The 18,343-nt window shown below is 50.0% G+C and overlaps 1 protein-coding gene and 1 long non-coding RNA gene across 3 annotated transcripts in view; both read right to left on the bottom strand.

Annotated features, from left to right (window-relative positions):
- The window catches only part of RPS24 (ribosomal protein S24), a 402,261-nt gene that overhangs the window by 17,114 nt on the left and 366,804 nt on the right, over nt 1-18,343 (bottom strand). The window lies entirely within an intron of this gene.
- Nucleotides 1-18,343, bottom strand: part of LOC144312425 (uncharacterized) — a 58,746-nt gene that overhangs the window by 17,102 nt on the left and 23,301 nt on the right. Inside the window, exons 2-4 of one of the 2 annotated variants that reach the window (XR_013377892.1) lie at nt 16,823-16,874; nt 15,014-15,220; nt 14,623-14,772 (exon numbers count right to left, since the gene is read on the bottom strand). This is a non-coding gene — a long non-coding RNA (uncharacterized LOC144312425). Of the gene's footprint in view, nt 1-14,463; nt 14,773-15,013; nt 15,221-16,822; nt 16,875-18,343 lie in introns of those variants that run through there. The other variant, XR_013377891.1, reaches the window with a different exon arrangement.

Genomic DNA, 18,343 nt, shown 5'->3' with positions numbered 1-18,343 from the left:
CTAGCTTTAGATTTATAGAACATATGGAATAGAACTAATATTCCTAATAAATAAAGAGCACATGAGTTAATAAGAAAGAGACCAACCACCAACAGTAACATGAATGTTCATATGAGATCACTATGATCACATGAGAAAATTATGCAAAGCCATTATAATTAAGTCAATAAAATTTAAAATCATGGATTAAATTTTTCATCTATCAGTATAGAAAAACATTAAAAGGTCCCATAATACAGAAACTGTATTTGCAAGGGTGAGAGTATAAATTGGTGCAAGGGCAATTTGACAATCTCAAATTGTTCAAATTAAGTATGTATATATATATCACTTTAGCATTGCTTCTTTTAGGAATTTAACCTACTGTTACACGTTGTTCAAAGCTGAATATATAAGGATGTTCGTTGCACTATTGTTTAAAGAAAAAAAGAACATTACCAATCATCCAAATATCCTCCCAAAATTTGACTACTAAATATATTGTAATAAACCATAAAATCAAATACTATGTACACAGTCATGCCATCCAAAAGTAGAGGCCCAGTGCTTTGAGCCTAAGAAGTCTTCCAAAGGCATAAGACAATTTCTGAGACTTGGAGAAAAAGTTTTCTAACTATAAAAAAAACTACTGCAAACTCAAAATTAAAGAAGGTTTCATTACTAATGATATGTAACAACAAACAAAGCAAATACAACTCAACTCATATATAAATGTAATTATGTTTAAATAAAAGAATAAAATAAATTATTCACCTATTAATTGATTTCTTGTTCTTCAGAGGCAGAGATTTGAGTTTATCACACTCCTTGGTTCAGGACAGAGTCTCCCCATTGGCCTGGACCTTCTCTTGTTTCATTATTTTTCCATCCATGATTTCTCTCCCATTCCCTTCCCATAGCAGGAACACTTCAATACCTTTGATGCATCCCTATCCCTTAGGTTATGAATGTTGTGATTGTGCGTACTTTACATAAGAGTTAGCATGCTAGATATTTCATTCTTTTAATTTTTGTTCACTTGATACTATCTTTTAAGGATCTGTTCATGTTGCTTTATGTACATTTAGTTCATTGTTTCCAAATGCTGCATAGAATTTCCCAGTCAATCTATTTATTGCCCTGGTGGTGGAACCCTAAATAGCTTCCCCAGCCCCCTCATAAACAAGCAGCAATGAACAGCTTCTGGGACCAGAAAAACTTCAGAAGATTCAAGATCATGAGGTATCTGGACGCTGAATTTCCCTATTACCAAGGAAATTATTACTGTTCTCCATTCACATTTCTCGGAACAGTGAATTAGGGGTCCCCACTGACTATATCTTTGGCCAAACTTCATGTTACCCAGCTTTTGACTGTTTGGCCAGCTAACATGGGGAAAATCATACCTTGTTCAAATATGTATTGCACTGTTTGGAGTGATGTACACATCTTTGTCCCTTGGGTTTCTCCTTTTGTGGATTGCCTATTCATAGCCCTTGCCCATTTTTTTCCCTCTCAGATTTCCCGTCTTTTTCTCTGTGACTTGTAAGGATTTCCCCTTATCTCCTTAATATTGATTTCTTGTCAGGTATCAATTTTTTCTATGGTGACCTTTATTGAATAGAAATCCTAAAAAAAAGAAAAACAAAAAGAAATCTTTGGGACATCTGGGTGGCTCAACGGTTAAGCACACCTGCCTTCAGTTCAGCTGGAGTCCTAGGATCGAGTCCCACATTGGGCTCCCTGCATGGAGTCTCCTTCTCCTTCTCCCTGTGTCTCTGCCTCTCTCTGTGTGCTCTCATGAATAAATAAAATCTTTAAAAAAATTAACTTTAAAAAAAGAAATCCTTAATTTTGATCTTGCCATATGCATGCATTTTTCCTCTTTGTGGTTGTGCTTTTCTGGTCTTGTTCAAAACATCCTTCCCACCTCAAAATATACAAAGATATTTCTCTGTATTTTCATCCATATGCTTATATTTTATCTTTAACATTGAGGTCTTTAACCCATTTTGAATTCACCTTTTTATGTTGTGAGATATTCAATTTTATTTTCCTACACATAATGAATAATTTTTTTCCACAGTCACCTAATAGACAAAAATCTCCCACCTAATTTGTGAGTATCTTTATCAAAGATCATTTCCATATGCATGGCTCTGTTACTCAGCTCTTGTCTCTGTTCTATTGCTGTTCTCATTCACATCTCTCTTCTTATTACTATAGCATCGTGATATGCCTATCCAATCCATGGTAGTGTAGATTCCTCCTCTTTGAGTGTTCAAAATTGACTTAGTTTTTTGTGTACCTAAACTCTAACATATAAATTTTTTTTTAAAGATTTTATTTATTCACGAGACACAGAAAAAGCGCGAGCGAGGGAGAAAGGCAGAGACACAGGCAGAGGGAGAAGCAGGCCCCACGAAGGGAGCCCCACATGGGACTCGATCCCGGGTCTCCAGGATCACGACCTGAGCTGAAGGCGGCGCTAAACCGCTGAGCCACCCAGGCTGCCCTCTAACATATAAATTTTTAAATGAAGTTATCAATTCCACAGAATTTGGGGATGAGTATTTTTTTTATTTGGAGTTGCACTGCATGTGTGGAATTATGTAAAGATTATTAACATAGGTATAAAGCTGTCCAATCCATGAGTATGGTTTACATATATAACTGTTCAAGTTTTCATTAAAACTCTGATGGAGTTTTAAATTTTTTCTCCATTAAGCCCTTGTGCAATATTTTTAGGTCAAATTCTAGATATTTTATAGTTTTATTGCTATTGTGAAAATTATAAGATTTTATGTCATTTTTTATTAAAGAGATTATATATGTTCTTATAAAACATTATTTATTTTAGTAAGTCATGCTGTTTATTTTCATAACCACATGCATGAATTATGTCTGAAAATATATCCAAGAATTTTATGAGAACTGTTGCCTGTTGAGAAGAACGTTTGGAGATCAAGGGCAAAAGGGAGACTACTTTTCACTGTATACTCTTCGAGACCATTTGCATTACTCTTTCAATGAAAAATTAGAAAATATATTATTAACATGTTAGTATATGTATAAGTACACAGTTAATGTCTGTGTATCATATCTATCTATCTCTCTATATATGATTTATCTATATCAAGAGAGAGAGAAAAAGACAGAAACCAAGAGACAAGAGATCCAGAATGAGCAAAAGTGAAAGCCTACATGCTCCATAAGATTCTCTCTCAGTGGAGAATGCTTCTCCAACTACACTGGAATTATAGTAATGACCAGCATGTCAGCTGTATGTCATTTGCTTGAATTCAGGAAGCCTGCATCTTATTCTGACTTGAGCAATCTGTCCTGCTACCTAGTTCATTTCTTTAAACATGTCTGCACTGGGTGATACAGTAGAATTACTGGCATTCATTGTGTGCGTCTTAAAATGAGTGACTTTGCAATTCTAATCTTCCCTTCCACGTGGGATGTCGGGGGGGTGGGTGATCCACTGTAACCATCATAGGAATGGACCTACACTGAATGAGTGTCCACGATAGCTTTTTCCTCGCCTTGTGTAGCCTCAGGTGTCCAAGAAACCACTTCACGTGTGAATTCTTTACATAGTCAGAGTTCAGGAGAAGGGAGAGCATGGGCAGTCAGGCTGAATGCAGAGGATTGAATTCTGGTTCCTCTGTGCACTGCCTGTGTGACGTTGGGTGCGTTCCTCAACTTTGCTGTGCCACAGCATCTTCATCTTTGAAAAGAAGGTATAACAGTGCCTACATCATAGAATTGCTGTGAGGACCCAATGAAATAACATGGTCAAATGCTTTTAAAAGCATCTAGAACACAGTGAGTGCCCAATAAACAATACCCACGGACAGGGTTGAGACAATAATAAGCACTCATCACGTTTGGCAAAGGTCCTCCCACTAGAGCTTTGTGCTCTTCTTATTGGCGAGACCATATTTAGCTGAAATGCCCTGCCATCTCATGTTGGTTTAAGCTCTGACGCTGTGTATGATTTTTGATAAGCTGCTTTCCTCCCCTGGGCTTCAGTTTCTCCATCTACAAGATGAGCAGTTGGGGCTAGATTATCTCTAAAGGTCCTGCTAGTTTTGACCTTAGACATGTACAACCTAAAAGAAATAAAAACTGATCCATGCTGCATCTCTAAAGAAGATGCTTCCATACAAGAGCCTCATGACAGACTGGATGGATCTAACACATGGATTTTGTAGGGCTTAGAAGACTCTTCCGGAAGGGTCGACATTGAATACAATAGTAAAAGTTGCAGAGTGTGGTATAGCCTGGGGCTTCTCGAATGTAGCATGCACTGGAATCACCTGGGTCTCTCACTAAAATGCAGATCTTCATTCAGCAGGTCTGGGGCAGTAAGCTTCCAGGTGTGTCGATGTCATTGGTTGGTGAACCACACTCAAAGGAGCAAGGGGTTTAATAGGTGCTAGTCCAGTGCTCCAAAAAGCACTGCAGACCAGAGAAGGAGGTAGGATGGAAAGGCAGTCATTGCTGCACCTCCAAAGGCAACCTTGTTTCCCTACCCCTTGGTGAGTGTTGCTTGTCCCTGAGCACCCTAATTGGTGCCCAGTATGTCCAAACACCAGTGTCATTTAACTTCCCAGACAAGGGTATGGCCTCCCATAGATGTGGCTTGCTGCTGTTTGGGGCACCACCATCCAAAAGAACTTTCTGTGTTGATAGAATTACTCAGTATATGCAACTTCCAGTATGGTAGCCACTAGCTACCTGTGGCTGCCGAGCACTTGAAATGTGGCTAAGGAGACCAAGGAACTAAATTTTCAATTTTATTTCATTTTAGTTAATATAAATGTGAAAAAAAATATATATATATATAAATGTGACTAGCCACATCCGGCTAGTAGCTACTATACTGGAAAGCACGGCTTCAGGGGGCATTTCCGTACGGTGGCCCCTGAAAAGAAAGTGGACTTTAATTAAACCTCATAGTCAGTCGTATGGCAACCCTTCCAATTACTTCCAATTACTGAATGGCCTCTGGTAAATAAACAAACTCTTGGCATTTCCTCACTGGTAAAATAAGGGTGAGCACATCTAATTGGGAAGACTGACACAAGGATTTGAGTTTACATATATAAAATTCCTGGTATCCTGCATGATTCATAGTGGGTGGCTCCCAAGTAATAGCTCTTTTTATATGCATCTGGTCACCTCCAAAGAGTGTCAGGTCCCCCAACCCGGGTCTGAGACCCCACTCTCAACCTTCTGTGGGCTCCCTGATAGTATTTAGAGCTGTCCTGGCCTCCCTCGTCAGAATGGTTCAACGGGAGGGGAGCCTGGGTGGCTCAGTCAGTTAAGCACCTGACTTAATTTCAGTTCAGGTCATGATCTCAGGGTTGTGAGATTGAGCCACACTCAGTGGAGAGCCTGCTTGGGATTCTCTCTCTCCCTCTCTGTCTGCCCCTCCCACCACCATGCACACACTCTCTCTCTCTCAAAAAAAAAATCAATAAATAAAATCTTTAAAAGAAGGGTTCTGTGGAAGAAAACAAGATGGTTTCCCCAAATTGTGGAATGTTGCTGCCTGAAATCAGAGGGGGGAAGGTGGCTACATAGGGTCACACAGCCAGTGAGTGGCATGAACACGAGTCCTCCCAAGTCCCAGCTATTGTCTCTTTTATTTTTTTAATTTTATTTTACTTAAATTCAGTTAATTAACATATATTATTAGTTTCAGAGGTAGAGGTCAGCTATTCATCAGTTGCTTATCATATCAAGTGCCCTCTGTATGCCCATCCCCCAGTTACCCCATCCCCCCAATCGCCTCCCCTCTAGCGACCCTAAGTTTGTTTCCTAGAGTTCAGAGTCTCTTATGGTTTGGCTCCCTCTCTGATTTCAACTTATTTTATTTTTCCCTCCCTTTCCCTATGTTCCTCTGTTTCATTTCTTAAATTCCATATATTGTCTCTGTTTTGCAATTAATTTATATTTGAAATCAAAATGTAACCATTTATTTAATACTGACTCTACGCCAGGCACTGAACCAGATCCTCTACCTGGGTGATTACTCACCTTTGCAATGGCCCTAAAGGATAGATGGGTTGGAATTTTTATTTTTCTAGAAAAAGGAACTAAGGCCCAGATGGATAAACCATCTGGTCTAGAACACACAGCTGGTTAGTGTCAGACTGTGGATTTGAACTAGCTCCCTCCATTCCCAAAGCCCCTCCTCCTCTCACATCACTTCCTTTGCATTAAGTGTCCTCCACGTCATCTATTCCCCTCCGTGGATACTCTCCTCCAACCCTTACCCAGTACACACCCACGCACACACACAGAGCCAGCCCCCACTAAGCTTACCAGTCCTGTCCTACATGACTAAAAGGAACCATCCATGCAAGATCTGGGAGGAGTGTGAGCGAAGGCGAGGGGAAAAACATGCATAAAAGCCTAGGAGGGGATGAGCTGAGTGTCTCAGAACAGACACAGCAGTGCGGCTGGCATGTGGTGGGAAATCGGGGGTTGGATATGGAGGTGGGCTTCATGATAAGGAATCCGGACTTCCTCCCAAGTTCAAAGAAAAGCCACTGGAGGGTTTTAACAAGGAACAACATAATCTCATCTTCATGTTCCAAAAACCACTGTGGCCTGATGTAGGAGAGCCTCCGGTGGGGGGCACCCGGGGCCAGGGACACCAGTGAGGAGGCTCCTGAAACGAGCCAGTTGAGAGGGTATCAGGGCAATGGGGAGAAGAAGCCCGATGGCACGTACATTTAGGGAGAAGAACCGTCAGCCTTACATTGTGCTGGGTATGACACGATGAAAGAGAGAAAGCAGAGTCACAGAGAGCTCCTAGGATTTTCGGACTGAGCAACTGGGTAACTGTGTCGTCATATACTGTGTGATCACATTAAGGATTCTAGTTCCGGCCTGGTCACCAACTCACTGTGTGACCCTGCTCTTAGGACTAAAGGATGTCCAAGCGTCTTCAGGGCCCTGGTGGCCCTTTTGTAGTCTCCACCCTGATCTGAGTATGCAAATGAAGTAGCTAATGACCCTCACACGAGGTATCTGGGGTGCTCATTGAATTCCAAGGGGTGTTCCCCTCGTATCTGTGGATCTCCAATCTGACCATAACAGCCACATGAAGTGTAAATTGAGATTTCTGCCCAAAATCCCATGTAAGGGGCTCTGTTGTCTGGATTTGGCAGCTGAGCCTGGAGTGGCAGAGAGAGGCTAAGTCTAATGGGTTCCTCGGGCTCTCGGGCTGCAGAGCCCAGGATCCAGGATAGGCCCAGGAGTGGACATTCCTCATAACCCCTGAAGCTCCAGCATCTTCAAGACCAGCACAGTCCACACAGCAGACCATGCAGAGAGCTGAAAAGGGTGCACAGAGCCCGGCATCTTCACCCAAAGGCTTGCTCCAGGTGCATCAGCCTTGGCATGGTGGCTCTACGCACGGAGAGAGAAGTTTAATTCCCCCTGCACTTGCTGTCCTTTCTGCTGGGCACACTCTCCCCTGGGCACATTCTCCCTTGGGATGTTTGAACATCTGGCTCCAGGAGTCACTGAATTCTAAAGCCAGCCTTTGCATCTCAGAGTGACCTTCCTTGACTCCCCAAGCTGACGTGGCCCCCAGTGTATCAACCTGGTTTGCTGTCTTCAAAAGGCTCCCCAGTCACCAAATCATCATGGCTATTTCACCGTTGACTGGTGTCTGGTTGACGGCCCCAACTAATGGGTGAGGCCCATGTGAACCCGGGCCTTCTCTGCCACAAGATTATCAAATCCCCCAACTCGGGGCGTGCCTGCCAGGGAGGACACACTCTCTCCATTCTTGCCAAATGACTTTTCTCAGCTGTCGTGACTGAGCACCTGCTAGATGCAATGCACAAGCCTAGAGCCGCATGAGGGTTTCAGGTTCACGAGAGCGAACTGCTCCCCTTCGAAGGTCATAGTCCAGTGGCCTGACATTGAATGAAAGAAGGCAGGCACAAAAGATGACACAGTGTGTATGATTCCACTCCCAAAGATACAAAAAGAAGTAGCACTAAGTGCTGTTGGAAGTCAAGACAGTGGTCACCCAGGCAGGGGGTTTCTTCACTTGATGGCTGGTTACACAAGTGTGTTCAGTTTGAGAGAACCCATCGAGCTCTGTCCTTACACTACATATGCATACACACACACACTTCAATGTCTAGTGGAGAGAAATTGGGTATCTTCAAGGAAATCCAAACCCATCAACATGGCATTTGAGACCTTCTCCAAACTGACTTCAACTTTTGAGCTGAGGGCCTCCCAGAGGGGCTGACTGGCCCCTATTGCCCAGAGGCTAAGATTACATGGCTAAGGGGCCTATGTCCACCAACTGACCGAGCCCAGTGATCCCGCAGGTCCCCTCTTCTCCACGGGCCACGCTCAGAGCCTGCCCCCGAGCAGGTGCCCGGCCATATCTGCTGAAAAAAAAAAATGTGTTGCTAATGTGATCCCTCCTCGAGGACGTGGGAAAAGCAGAACCTGGGAGTCCTGGGCCCGCCCCCTCCCTGCCCCAGCTGGGGTCACAGGGGCCTCTGGCCTCCTCGGATTGCAGGCAGGAGCTTGAATGAAACCACAGCTGGGAAAGCACTCTGTGCACCCGTTGCAACTCGGTCGGCCCGCGTATGAGATCATTGCTCATTATTGGTGCAGTTAATGATAATAATAATAAGAGTTATTATTAGTATTGTTATTATTATAAATTAAAACAGCATATTTTGTTCCCCTAACTGTGAGACCCATTTGGAACCCAAGGGGAATAGCACGCAGACTACTTCCAATTTTTTCCAATTTGGCTCTAGAAAACTTCAGCATGAAGAGATAGATTGGTCTGGGCAGCGATGCAGACATCACGGACGCACGCACACACACACATGCACACACACCAGAGTGGGGGTCGGGCCTGGAAGTTGCTTGTCTTAAGGGCAGATCCCAGGTTCTGCTGTCCTTCCTGCAGCAGCAGGGGTGGCTCCGAGTGTGGGGGAGGCTTGGGGGATGTGGGGACAGAGGGAAGGGGGGCCCAGGATCACCCTGAGGGCTCAACTCAGGCCCAGAGGCTCAGAGCCCAGCCGTTTAGTTGAAGTGCCAGGCCTCCAGAGACGCTCTTGGTCTGGTGGGAACACAGGTGGTGCAGCCAGGCCCTGGCCCTTGGGGAGTCAGTTCAGGGGAAGTGAGTATTGGGGGCTGGAGACAGGGGGGATGAAGGGGAGAGGAAGGAAGCAGGGCAGGAGAAAGGAAAGAAAGGAAGGAGGTGGGGACAGAGGGGAGGCAGGCTGGGCTGCACTTTTGGTCCCAGATACCGAATGACTGGAGACAGCTCCCATACTCCCTCTGACCTTCATTTCCCTTCATTTTTACACTGGGGGCGGGGGGAGGGAGGGAAGGGCAGGTAGTGTTTACTGAGCACTTACTAACTGCCTCTATTGTGCTACAGGTGCTACCTCGTTCAGTCCTGTAGACTGGACACCACAGCCACCCCCATCGACAGCGGGGGAAACTAAGGCACAGAGAGATGGTATGAGGGCCCAGCTAGGAAGTGGCAGGGCTGGGACTCGTCCTCGGACATGCTGGTCCCGGAGCCCCCATCCGAGCCACCACACGACTCCGTCAGCACAGGTGGGGAGCGGCTTTTCCGCCCCCCACCCCCAATTTTCCTTCACGGTGGTTCAGCCACAGACGCAGGACCTGGAAGGAGCCCCTAGGATCCTACGAGCAGGGGGGTAGGATACACACTGGGCCCTGCCATGGCCCTGTGCCTCTGCACGGGCCCTCCGCCTTGGAGCATCTTCCTCTGGCACCTGGCCCTCCGTCCCCTCCTGCAGGACCCAGCTCACCTGCGCCCTTCCCAGGCTTCCCTGCCAGCCAGCTTCAGGCCTCTGCGCCCCCAGCACTCCCCTATGCCTTCTGATGGGCTCTCACACTGCAGGGCAGTCAAATCTGCTCCGGGCACGGGTCAGTAGACACCGGGACAACGGATCCTGTCTGGCCTCTTTACTACACCCAGTACCCCACATCGCAGGCCTTAAATGCCCAGGGTCCAGCAAACTGCTCCTCCCCGGTTCTCTGGGAACCAGAGGAGCCACATCAGATATAAGAACTGGAAGGGGAAGCAGTGGGCCGTCGTGTCCAATGCCTCAGGTTTGCAGATGGGGAGACTGAGGCCCCGGCCTCCCTGCCCCCCTTCTGCAATCCCTTGGAGCTGGACCCCACTGCGGCCTGCAGAGAACCAAGGAGGTGCCTCGGTGTGCCTGCCGCTGTGAGGTTTTGTAAGGGACATGGCTGAGGAGTTGGCTGCCCTGGCCCCTCCTCGAGGACCTCTTGGTTCTGGGGTGGCTCTGTACTCCAGTGTGTGGTCAGAGGATGTGACCTGGATGGAACCAGGGGACAATGACGTCTTCCCAGGGAGCCCCTGCCCACCCCGCAGCAGAGCCTACTCGGGGCAGTCCCACTGGTGGGGACACAAGGCAAATGACGGCTCCTAGTCACGCCGGCCCGTGGCCCTGGCTCTGCAGGCTCTCATCCGACTCACCCGGCACCTCTGGGAGGAAGGCCCCGCAATCTGCTCAGGACAGCGAGGACAAATGGAGTTCAGAGAGGGTGGGTCAACTACCTAAAGCTGCACAGCTGCTCGCTGGATAAGCAGGGACACCAGGCCTCCCAACTGCAAACCCATACTCTTCCCACCGGACGAAGTCCCCGCACTGTGCGAGGGAGATGCCAGCCGCCTTCATCTGAGCAGCACAGGCCACGTTGCCATCGGATCCCATGAGCTCCCTGGCACCCAGATAAGGGTCCTCACCCATTTCACAGATGAAGAAACTGAGACACAATGGGAAAGGTGCCAGCGGCCACAGCTGGGGCCCGACATGCTTTCCAGAGTGGCCCCCACGTCTCGTCAACCTCACGGGCCCCAGGCGGTATCCGTGACGGGCGCCTCCAGTCCACGTGGAACCGAGACCGTGCCTGGCCAAGACCCCGCCTCAGGATCTGTCGTCCAAGTCTTCACCGTCCTCTGTGACGGACGGTCTTCTGTGGGTCCTTACCCCTGTCCCCTCCCTCTCCCTCCCCTACCAGAAGACAGAGCACAGAGCTCACGCATGACCAACAACCCAAGCTTGGGCATGTGCAGCCCTTCCACGTGCAAACCGCGTGCACATGCATTCTCATGTCACCCAGTGAAGGGAGAAGCAGTAGCCCCACTTCACAGATGGGGATGCCAAGGTCAGAGAGGTTAAGTGATGGGCACAGCCACAGTGGTGAGCAGAGCCAGGCTTCTCGAAGCCCGTTCGTGTCCTCTCCTGTCAGTCAGTTGCTGTGCACGGTGTTGCTCTGTGGCGCCTTCCAGCATCCCACCCTCCAGGGCTGGGTGAAGAGAAAAGCAGGCTCTGTGGACTGCCTGGGTGAGAGAACCCGGAGTTGAATAAAGCTAAACAGGCACCTGCAGGACGTTTCAGAGCCTTTAAAGTGTAAATGCGCTTCACAGCTCTCCAAAAGGAGGAGGAGAAGGAGGAAGATTATGTGCAGTATTTTCCAAATGTGCAGCTTTCTCAGATGATTTCAAAAGAACAATGTCTGTGAAATACCCTTCAGAAAACGCCGTGCTATGAGTCCTCCGAGGAGGAAGAGAGCAGGAGCAGCTATGTGGGCAAGTGGCCTTTGAATTAGTACTAAATCGATGGTGCTGGGACAGGTGAGGAAGAGGAGGACGCAGATCACCAAATAAGGGACCAGCGTTTGCAAAAATGTGGCATTAAAAATGCACAGGCTACGTTCGGGGAGTAAGGAGTCCCCAGAACATATCCTCCTACAAGCTGGCATCCCTGGAGCAGCCCTATTTTTTATTTGGTTTGCATGTCTGGCTTCCCACAAAGATTTTATTTGACCAAAGCATTCTGCCGCAGAAGGGGACATCTGTTGTTTTTCCTGCTCAAAATCCATTCTCTCCGCTTCTGCGGAGAGAACCTCACTCTTCCATGGGGAACACCTTCTCTTTGCTCCCACGTGCTTCCGGGGCAGCATCCTAAGACCCCAAGCTCTGGCCCTGCTGGTCCTAACATCAGGCCTCCAAGGCCACCCACACCCACCTCTGGGACTGGTGTACAGGTGGGCAGATGACTCAGCGGCCCAAGGAGACTCACTCCAGGACTTGCGCTGGAATCACTTCCCCGGGTCCCGAAACCAGGAGCAGGCAAGCCCGGGACGGCCGGAGGCCCTCTGTCCTCTCTCAGGGAGAGCGGGCCTGAAAACGAAACCATCACAAAGGCAAGCGGAGTCCAGAGATGGGGTGAAGCCCTTCTGTCCACCTCCCGCAGGCCCCTGCTCCCTGCCAGGCCTGAAGCCGACGGTCCCTATGGGACCCAGATTTTTAGCCACCTGAGATAATAAAGGGTCTCGTTTCTGCAGCCGATCTCAATGAGTCCCACGCACACAATATTCATTTATTCATTCCAAATATGCTGTGTTTTAGGCACATGTCACCAACACGTAACCTGCACGGGCGAGGCTGCCGTGTACAGCCTTCCAGGTTGCGCACCACACAACTGGAGGGGTTCCCCTTCACATACATGGAAGCACCCTGGGCTTCCACAGTACAGCCGCCTGAGGCCGGGGGGATACAAGACATAAATCAGCCCACAGCCCAGAAGGGTGTGTGGACAACCCACGTTGTCCCCTCTACTCTCTAGAAGGACAACCACCTTCTTGCTCTCCCTATGGAGATCCTTCCCATCCTTCACTGCCCAGCTTCCAAGAAGCATGGCCTGACTGCCTCAGGGGCTACAAAGTGGGGACCACGATGGGAAACAGAGGGAAGGAAAAGTGGCCCAAAGAAGTAGGCATGGCCTGGGAACCTGAAATCGAAGCCGGGCTAAGGTGGCCGATTTTTCTCGGTACTGTCTCACAGTGGGGCTGCGGGGGCAGGAACAGGTTCTGAGCACTCTCATGGGATGGTCTGCAGAGTGCCCCTCCCCCAGACACCCCAGAGTGCCACTTGAGCTAGGGAGGGACAGCTGTGCCCTGGTGTTCCCTGCCGGAGTGACAGGGAGGGCCTCAGTCACCTGCACCGCCAGAACCCGAGAGCCAGGTGGATCCCAGATGCGGTCCCCGTGGTCACCACCCAGACAGGAGCCACCTCCCCGGGGCATCAGGCTGCGTTCTTCTCCCTCCTGGTGGCTCTTCCCAGGGCTGAGGACGGTGGCCGGGCGGGGGGAGGATGACCCCTGGGGGGCAGAGGCGGCACTTCTGGCTTGGTGTGCTCCTCTTGCACGCCCGGGGTTTCAGGGTGGAAGGGTTCCCCAGCCACCACCACCCCCGGCATTCCCCCTGGAACCTCCACCTCCCGTCCGGGCCCTGCAGCCTCTGGGCCCTGGGGCTCGCTCCCCCCTCCATCCAGACACCCAGTGTCCAGTGGGCCCCGCTCCAGAGCCTCGCGGGCTCCCTGCTGTCTTATCTGCACGGAGTCGGATCTTCCCCACCCCCTCCCCCCAGTCCAGCCCGGCTTTTTCCAATCCCCCAACCTAGGTAAATAGCGAATAACCCTCATTAACATTTCATAGATGTTGTATTATGCTCTTTTCCGTTGTATAAAACATGATACAAAAGACAGTCTAAAAAGAAACAAAATGCCCTCCTTGTGTGTTATTTACAGCAGACCTCTCCTAATCTAATCATCTCTCCTCCTCTGCCCCCCACCCACCGTCCACCCCCCACCCCCCACCCCCCAGTGCACCGCAACTTTGCAGGCGTTTTATTAAAATGAACACGTTGTTTCTGCAGCCCGGCTCCCTCCCTCGCAGGCCTGGGCATAAATAATTTATCTGAAAGCTGATTTGGTTGGCTACGCTTCCGTAATTGAAGGCCGTCCCCCACAGTTTATTGGCGAGCGTGGGGGCCCAGCCACTCCGCGCCCTGACCCCAGATGGAGCGACTCAAAGGCCCACGGCGGCCCCTTCAAAGCCCGGGGAGGCCTTGCTCGCCCATGTTCGCTCCCGCCCGCCTCCCTCTGCAGCGGCCCAGGCCTCGCAGCTCTCACTCTGTCCCGAGGCTGAGATGCCAAGGCCCCTCCCCAGCGAGCACCCTCAGCTGGCTGCAGGCCTGGGGTCCCCCGCCACCCAGGGCCACCACCGGCGAGCCCTGGGGCCCAGGACCGGCTTGGAGCCCCTACTTTAAACACGAGATGAGAGGCTGGAGCCAAGCAACGTAGACCATGAGCTTGTGCCCTGAATCTAAGCGGGCCTGGTACAACCCAGCAGCAATCCCTATTGGCCCATGCGCCGTCTCCCCCCCCACAAACTGCCAGCACCCTCGCCCCCCCTCCCTTAGGAAGGGCCTTGCTGACCTTGGGAATCTGCACCCCAGCCTCCAGCATCCTGCACGTGAAGGGCCTGTGCTTCCAGCCACAGACCACCCCTCCATTTGCCTGCCCTGCGCCCCATCCCATCTCGCCTTTCTCAAGGAAAACCCCAGCCATCCTCCCCCCACCCCACACCCCTTCGCCTGTGTCTTCCTCTCTCCCCTTGGATCCCCATCAAGTCTAAAGATACACATAGCGTGGCAGTTACAGGTCGGCCTCGGTGGTTCCGATCCTGGCTGTGCCACTAGATTGCCACGCGATCTCAGGCAATTACTTACCGTCTGTGTGGCTCAGCGTCCTCATCCGCACGCCGATGAGAGGACACGGGAACGCCTCACGTTGGTGAAGTGAGCTAATGTATACGAGGTTCTTAGAACAGCGTTTGTCCAGTAGAAAGTGTTGCTCAGACGCTTACCATCAACGTTCTGCTAAAAATCAAACCTTGTTACCTGACATCTCCTTCCAGCCATCATCCCCATCATCCTACTCTCCGTGTATAGCCAAACTCCTACAAAGAGGCGTCTCCGTGCCCTGTCCCCGGCCGCTCTCCCCTCGTTCTGCCTTGAAGCCATTCTATTCTGGCATTCTCGCCCCCACCATGGCTCCACGGCAGTTGTCACGGTCACTGGTAACCGACGCTCACTTTTGAGTCCTGTCCATAAAACCTACACAGTCATCAGACGCAGAGCATCGGCCTCCTGATCAAACATGCCCTCCACTCGGTCAGGGGGGCCGCTTGCTCCGGCTCCTCCTCCCGCTCCTGTCTGGCTTCTGGTTCTCCGACTCTTCTCCTGGATCTTGCCTACTCCCCTGGCCTCCAGACGTCCGATGCCACGAGGGCTCGATGCCGTGACGCCTTCCCTGCCTGGGTCAGCACTGTCCAGTGGAAACAGAATGGGAGCCACAGTCACGATTTGAAATTGTACAGGAGCTACATTAAAGAAGTAAAAAGAAACAGGTGCAATTGCTTAAAAGAGTAGATTTCATCTGATTCCATAGACCCCAACTACTGTCAGGGCCCCGTGTAAGCAATATGGGAGTTATCGGTGGTGTATTTTGCATTTTTTGTTCTAGGTCTTCAAAATCTAGTCTGTATGTGACCCTGTGGCACATCTCCGTTGGGACCAGCCACATTTTAGGTGCTCAGTAGCCAGACGTGGCCGGCGGTCACCACTCTGAAGAGCACAGCCCATGAGGACCCGCTCCATTCTCATGTCATGAGTGCCATACGTGCTGCCAGGGCTCAGACATTTTTTCACCAATCAAGGCCTCTCCCTCAAACTCCAGGTTCTGGGGTGCAATCGAGTGCCTCAACGACACTTCATATTTAACAGGTCCAAAGGAACTCCTCAGAAGATGCTGGAACCACCCTGATTCCTCTGGTTCTCTCAAAGCGCACAGCCTGTGGGCTCCACGTGGATCCTGTGGGATCTGAGCCCTGGAGTCTTCCTGTCTCCACTACTTTTCCCACGCTCCCACCGCCACTTCCAGGGTCACTTCCAGGGTCACAAGGTCACTTTCAGAGGTCCCACCTGCTTCATCTCCCCACTCCCATTTCTGGCCCTCAGTCCATCCTTCATCCTAAGACAGAGGATCATTTTAGAACAGAAGTCAGATGCTGTGATTCTTCCGCTCAGACCCCCCAGTAGTTCCCCCCAACTCCCAACTCCCTGAGACCTATAGCTAAAGCCCCACCACCACCACCACTTGCCTGGCTCACTCCCCATCCCGTTCCCAGGACATGGACATGCCAGAAGCTTTCCCAAGCCAGGGCCGCCACACCAGTCCTTCCATCTGTCTAGATGGCTTTTCCCCAAACATCTACAGAGTCCTGCCTCGGTTGCTGTTTGAATATCTTCTCCTGCTGTCCTTCCCTGTCACGCTGGATGAAGCTGCAAACCAGGCCCCCACACAATATTCCCTACTCCCCTTCTCCTCTTGCTTTCCCCTCCTGGCATTTAGCACCAGCTCACATCCTGTGGGCTTTGTTGTCTGTCTTTCTCCCCTATTCAAATAGAAGCCCTGTGGAGGCAAGTCTATTTTGTCACTGCTGGTCGCCTTTGCTCAGAATAGTTATCGGCACATATTTCTTGTTGAATAATAAATGAGTGAATGCTTGACAATAGGAAGGAAGGGTGAGGGGAAGAGGGAGTCGAAGGCCTTCTTACCACTGGAAGTAAGGTCACAGGCTATCTCTGCTCCACACGCAGGGTGCATCTTCCCCCAAATGTCTAGGGCGGTGGGGTCCAATCAGCATCCTCACTGAATCCACCCCCAGGTGTCAATCCCTGCCCTGCCCAGCCCATTCCACTGATGGAGTGACGACAGCTATAACCACCAGCGCCAAGATATATACTGAGAACTGAGCATTTCACATACTTTATCCCATTTGAATTCTTATGATAAATCTCAACCCCTCGTAGCTGGGAAGAGTCTGAACCACCCCCAATCCAGCCAGAGAGAAGGGTCTAGACTCACCTGTGCCCCAAGAGATGAAGCCTTCTGCCCAGCCTCTGTCTTGTTCCTTGCTCTGCAACAACATAGAGAGAGCGATAAATGTTAGTTCCCTTTGCTCCTACCCAGTCCCACCCCCAAATTCCATCCAGCCTGCCGGGAACCCTGCTCAGTCCTTGCTACTTCATGACCTTCCCTGGAAAGTTGACCCTATTCATGGCCTTCTAGTTGCTTTAGGGCATCTGGTTTGTACCCCTCTTTCTTTAGAATCAGGGCTTTGTTTCCAGTCTCTTGATAACATTGGTCACACATGGAGGTGTACCGCTTACATCTCCCTGCAAGGAAGGACTCTTTGTCCCAGGCACTGTCAGCCCTCCCAGGGCTGCCTGGGCCTCAGAGAGCTGCCTCATCCAAGGTCACAGCCTTCTCAGATGACTTGTACCCAGTGTCTGACAGAGGAAAGGGGTAGAAGTTGAGCCCACTCAGGTGACTGAGTTGAGGCGCTCAGATGACTCTGGTGGGCATCTGACCTTAGCGCTCTGTAGCGTCAACCAAAACTGTCAACCTGCATCAACTTCTCCTCTGCTCTGGACAGCCTCCTTCCCTCACTCTCACAGGCATCTGTCATGAGTACACCGTTGTAGCCATCTTGCAGGATAAACCACTTGCATCTCCCACCCCCAACCAGAACCCAACCTGCATCCCTCATTCCCAACCAGACCAACCCACAAATTCTCTTGGACAGAGTGATGAGGCCTTTCTCTCTGACACCAGAGTATAAGCCAGCCAGACCATGCAGGGTATCGGCAGCCAGACCACACAGTTGACTCTTGGCTCCAGCCCCTTCTTCCTACCGGATGCCATATAGGCTGAAGACTTCAGAAGCTATGATCAGTAAAGACTCTTAAAGTCCTCCAGCTTGGTTCCATCATTATTATTTAAAATTCAGGACCCCTGATGCCCAAGGCGCAGGGATACTGGGGGCCCGAAGATAAGAGGTCCCTGTCGTTCTGCTTCAAAAACAAGTGGCCCAGGCCATGGGTAGCTGCTCTCGTCCTCCAGCAGAGATTCTTGCTCCCTCTTACCTTGACAAAAGGCACCACTTGATCCATGACTTTACAGCATGTCCAACCAGTACCTCGAGACCACAGTGAATTTGTGTTTCTAATGAGCACCCTTCCTGCTGGTGGAGAGGCTTATGCTGAGATTGCCAGGAAAAGGGTTATTCTAAGACTAGACCAAATGAGTAATTGCATCTAGAGATCTGTCCAGTCTTCTAGATTTCCTTGGGAGACAAGCACAAGCCATGTAGAGGAAAGAAAGAAAGACAGGAAAAGGTAGACAGGACCTTCCCTGGATGGAGGTGACTTTTGCAGCCCAACACTCTACAGAGAGGACTTCCACTGAGACCAAAGGACCATCGTCTCAGAGCAATGGGCAGCTGAGCCAGAGAAGGCTTAGTGAACGAGCTCACAGATATCCACTACGCATCTACGCTGGGCCAGGACTGCTCATGGCAGAGCTGTTGGGGAAAGTAGAGATCCA

Source organism: Canis aureus, chromosome 4 (genome assembly GCF_053574225.1).
Source record: "Canis aureus isolate CA01 chromosome 4, VMU_Caureus_v.1.0, whole genome shotgun sequence".
Lineage (NCBI taxonomy): Eukaryota > Metazoa > Chordata > Mammalia > Carnivora > Canidae > Canis > Canis aureus.
Note: the sequence above shows the minus strand (reverse complement) of the source record. Positions and strands in the feature narration are given on the sequence as shown.